Here is a 4965-nt window from a genome sequence, read left to right as displayed (position 1 = left end):
TGCCGCCGCGCGCGGAGGCCGTACGTACCTGTGTCACTGTTTATTCATTTTCTTAGCAGCCATAATGGTGTCCCCAATTCCGAAGAATATGAGTCTGGATATCATGCAGGCGCCGGAAGGCCCGAGCGAGAACCTTGCACCAGAGATTTAGAGGACAACCGGACGTGTACTACAGACGCGAGTCAAACGGACAGGGAGAAGTATACGGTGGTAGCCACGAACCAATTCGTGTGATAGCTGCATCGTCAGGGCAAAATCTACCAGCACAGCAAAGCCGCAGCGATTGCACTTGCAATTAGGGACGCGGAGAATAGGACGGATCTGCTGCCATACTCACGGACTCACAAACCGCATGCCGCCTGTATCTCTCCGGACGGCGCCGCCTTAGTACAAAAATTTCGAGGGAGTCAAATTACCGGATTCCACAACCTCACTTGGTGCCACCCGCACACGAGCGCAGGGGGGCAACACAAGGGCGCGGACCGGCTAGCTCGCGTACTAAGCATCCGAGCTGCGGACCGACCCAGTGACGACCTCCTCTACACCGCCGACATCCTCGAACACCAAAGACAGGAGCGGAGGCAATATGGACGCCCTCATCCTAAGTTAAACAGCCAACAGGCGAGGGATTGGCGCCGACATTCAAACACACACCAATACCCAAACCTACATACACTAAGCCGTATTCACCAAGCACGATACACTGACGATGCCCATGGTGTGGGGGACACGCCAACGTTACCGCACATCACGTGATATGCCCAAACAGACGAAAACATAAACTACACACTACTAAAAACACAGTTTTAACAGGCAGTGGGAGGCGGGCTTGCGGACGAGGACCATCCAGCCAACTGGCTCTCCTGGACCAAGCCCAGCGAACCGCTCGTGCCAGTGGAGCCCTGGACTAGGGGCCCCAACCAGGGACCTAAAATTTCATTTTATTCATTAAAGTTCTCTGTCTCTCTCATTTTGTCTTGTATATTTGTTCAGGATAGTTAGTCCCACAAATGTACCTGAATGAAAGTATAGCGTTCGCCGTGCAGATGCAAAAAAAAAAGGAAACAGTAAGCTGTTCTGCCGAGCGCGTAGCCGTACTGCGCTGTGTATCTGTGTTCATTCAGCGCACCAGCGCGCGGTCCTACGATTCGTTCAAGTTTGTTGAGCTGTGGCGCAGAAAACGACAACCCATGGCCGCGCTCGGAGAACGGTCGAATGAGCGCGGTTCGCGATCGACTGATTCCTACCGAGCCATATCATATCTATGTGTCGCAGGCGTAATAGTGCTATGTGCTCACAACGCTACATTAATTTACTATTTAGAAAAACGCATTGCAGTCGAATCATTACTGATGGGCAACAGAAGCCTAAAGATTTAGAAAACATGCATTCGCGCCGTATCGATCATTACTGATCAATGGTGCACTGATAATATAACCCACCAATATCTCGATACGTTCAGGTCATCTTTTAACCACAACAAGAACCTTAAGGAACCTTAACAAAAGCCAAGGTGAACGAACATTTATTCAGCATATCTGCACATGTACTGGAATTGAATGCTGCAAATGCTTTCACAATGTTTACATCTTGTACAATTTGAGGATCAATGCTGCATGGCAATAACAACAACACACAAAATTGCAACATGACTCCAACTTCAGAACAGTTTGATAGTAATGCTACAGCTCCTCCACGCCAACAGATGTCTACAGTAGTAGTGGGGAACTCATCCTGAACAGTGCACAGTTTGGTCGACAATGCTGATTACAGTGGAACTGACAATTAGCAAGCAGCTGTTACTCATGAGGTGCATTCGGAAGCATCACACTCATTAGTTCGGCAAAGAATTTTCGTGGATTTGACTGGCCCAATTGCTTGGCACAGCTGGAACCACAGACCTGTTATTGCACAGGCCTGGATAGGAAACAGAAATTGGTGCTTTTAAGGCTCATTCCACTGGCGACTGGCAGTGGTCGGCAGCTACCAGTCGCAAATGGTCGCTTTTCTCGAAAAGCGACCATTTTGGGCAGTCGCTGTGCTCTGCTCGTTTTTATGCCGTGCGACCATGGTCGCAAAGCTGCTCAACCATCAGCACCGCGCCGAAAGGGATGTTATGTGTTTTTATCCGGCGTCCTCCCACGCCAAATGCAATGTCCACGCCACCATATGCACTACAGGCCGGTAATCGTGTCATGTCTTGTGATGCTGCGATGCAGCAGTTGCAGCAACGTGTCGAATGTACGCGGACGCATTCGCTGGAACATAAACAGCAGGAAAAGAAAGCACACCACAAAGCCGTTTCCAGCTGCCGTCGTTGGATGAGCACGCCACCCAAAGGTCACAACGGGTGATAGTTTTCACTTTAATATTATGCACCGAGTCTCACCGCAATGCGAACATAAGTTACAAGTTGTCCTCGATAATACTCGTTGTCATGCTCACAAAGTTCGGGCAGGAGGCGGCTTGCGTGTCTGGCCACTTCACGCGAGCGGAGGCACGGGCGTACCCACCAGCGTCGCATTTTCTTCGGTGGCTTCTACGCTACCACAGCTGACACCACGGCAGAGCACATCAGCACAGGAGGACGTCTTCCTGTTCGTCGAATCAAAATCCAGCCATTGCTCGAATCAAAATCCATGGCTGTTGCTAGAACGCGAATCAATTTACCCAGTGCCAGCGAAGTGCGCGCGAATTGCGTAGATTCCTTTCTCGCTGAGAACGATAATCTCCGGATTTGCAACTTGCCGGTAGCGCCAACTGGGCTCGCCGGTGTGAACATCAGTCGCCTTCGGTCACGAGTCGCAAATGGTCGGGCGACCTACTCAAGTCGCCGGTGTGAAGGAGCCTTTAGGACGCTACTCGTTGAGTGTCCAAATCAGGAACAAGACCACACAACTCTACATCCATGTTGTCCTACACCACCAGGAGGTAGTCAGAATCAACAGTGTTACTCTTGTAAAATTGGGCTAACTCTCTCTCACGATGACATGTGCTCAACAGACACACAATGGACACACTGTGAACCAATGCATACTTATTTGCTACTAGAAGCTACCTTTGCATACGGCACTACACAAGGAACACCACATACTGGATGCTTGGGAACCTATGTAGTCCGTTCCATGGGCTACAGCCCTGGCCATGGTTCACAAGAAAACATAACAGTGAGCCTTTTTGGCAAGTACAGCTTCGCGATGAGCCCTGCTTTTGGCCAAATCCTTAATCTCTCAACCATGAGCGAGTTTGAATGCCAAGGTGAATTAGTCTTCCAAAAGATACATGTCCAGCAGCATACCAGCAGACACAATTAGATGAAAGCTCCTCTGAAGATCTCATTGTGACCACAGCAAAGTCACTCTACCGAGTAAATCGCAATTCTTTCAGCATTGCCATAGCACTTTTGTTATTCCCGCAGTTCATGGCCTCTGCTCATTGGAATTGACAGCACAAGTGTGTACATCGATGATATTGTCGAGGCCAGTAATATTGTTGCCTTGCCCCGTAACAATATCCTTAAAAGCACTCATGGGACCACTACAAAGTGCAGGAGTCTGTGTTTTGAAAGAAAAGTTTGCATTTGGTGCACCGCTTGTAGGCTTTTTCGGCTACTTTGCTGACACCAGGGCACCAGACCAACCGCTGGAAAGCAGAGAGCCATCTGGGAGACCCCAGAATCAAAGAACAAGACGAAAATACAAAATGTCCTTTGAATGCACAGCTTCTATATCTGTGTCCTGCAGTATCGAGCACCAGTAGCAGAAGGAAGCCTACATACACTACGAGGGTGGCGATGTGGGCTTGTTGGTCGTCATCATGGAAATGGTATTTGGATAGCGCAGCAAAACATGGCATGAGAAGAAACGAAGACAAGTGCTAACTATCAACAACAAAGTTTATTTTCGGGACCGGTCGTACTTATACAAATAAAAAAGCACATGCACAGCGATATCAACTATGATTTGATATCGCTGTCCACGTGTTTTTTTTTCTTGTGTAAAGTAGACCGGTCCCAGAAACAAATTTCGTTGTTAATAGTTAGCGCTTGTCTACATATACTCCTCGATAAGAAGTTTCTTGGAATTGGGGAGGATGCGAAAGCACCCGCCTTTCAAAGGCTGAAGGCATCCTAAGCTTAGTGCCAATACCAGCCATTTTGATGAGCTCTGTGAACTCATTCTGCCATGCTATGCTTCACCCTACGGCGAGAAAGCTGCCCTCTCACAATCAATTACAGAGATCTCGAAGGGCTAGTATCTTTTGCATCCTCAACATTGGCAAAAAAGCAACCAAAACTACAGGCAGGTTCAAGGAAGTGGCGGAAATTCTCTTTGCAGTGAAACATATTTAACTGTATCTTGCAGGTTGTTATAAAACTGTGTGCACTGACCATATGCTGCTACGGAGAATAATGAGCCAGGCTGACAAATCCCATTAGTGCTGCCAACGATAATAATATTGCGGTGTTTGGTGCATGGTTGCTACGACTATGAGCTGCGTTACCGCCTTAGAAAAATATGAAGACACACTCTCGGCTGACTCCTGCTCCCAAGTGAACGGAAGGAGCTGGCGCCCCCGGGCCACATGTAGCACAGCTCATAGGGGTAGACAGGGTTCTTTCTGCAGCTCCTAATGGATTTCAGGAAGGCGATATGAAGAATGGACTGGAAGAGAATTGCCCCATTCAATTAATGCTGAAGAGCTATCAATCCATAAAGGTTGCATTATTTGGGGTTCACAAGTGATTGTGCCAAGATACGCTCAAGAGCAGCCCTAAGGTGCTTCATGTCAACCACCTTGGAGTTGTGGCAATGAAGACTGCAGCACACAGTCACTTTGGGTTCATGCATCTCTTCTAGTCCCAGCACTGCTTTCATACATCAAACGACACATATGACAAACAGTGTTAGGTGAATGTGAGATCTTTTGCTATAAGGTCAACGAGGGCCAACGTGTAGAATTAGC

Source organism: Dermacentor silvarum, chromosome 10 (assembly GCF_013339745.2).
Source record: "Dermacentor silvarum isolate Dsil-2018 chromosome 10, BIME_Dsil_1.4, whole genome shotgun sequence".
In the NCBI taxonomy this organism is placed as follows: domain Eukaryota; kingdom Metazoa; phylum Arthropoda; class Arachnida; order Ixodida; family Ixodidae; genus Dermacentor; species Dermacentor silvarum.
This window is presented reverse-complemented; position numbering follows the sequence as displayed.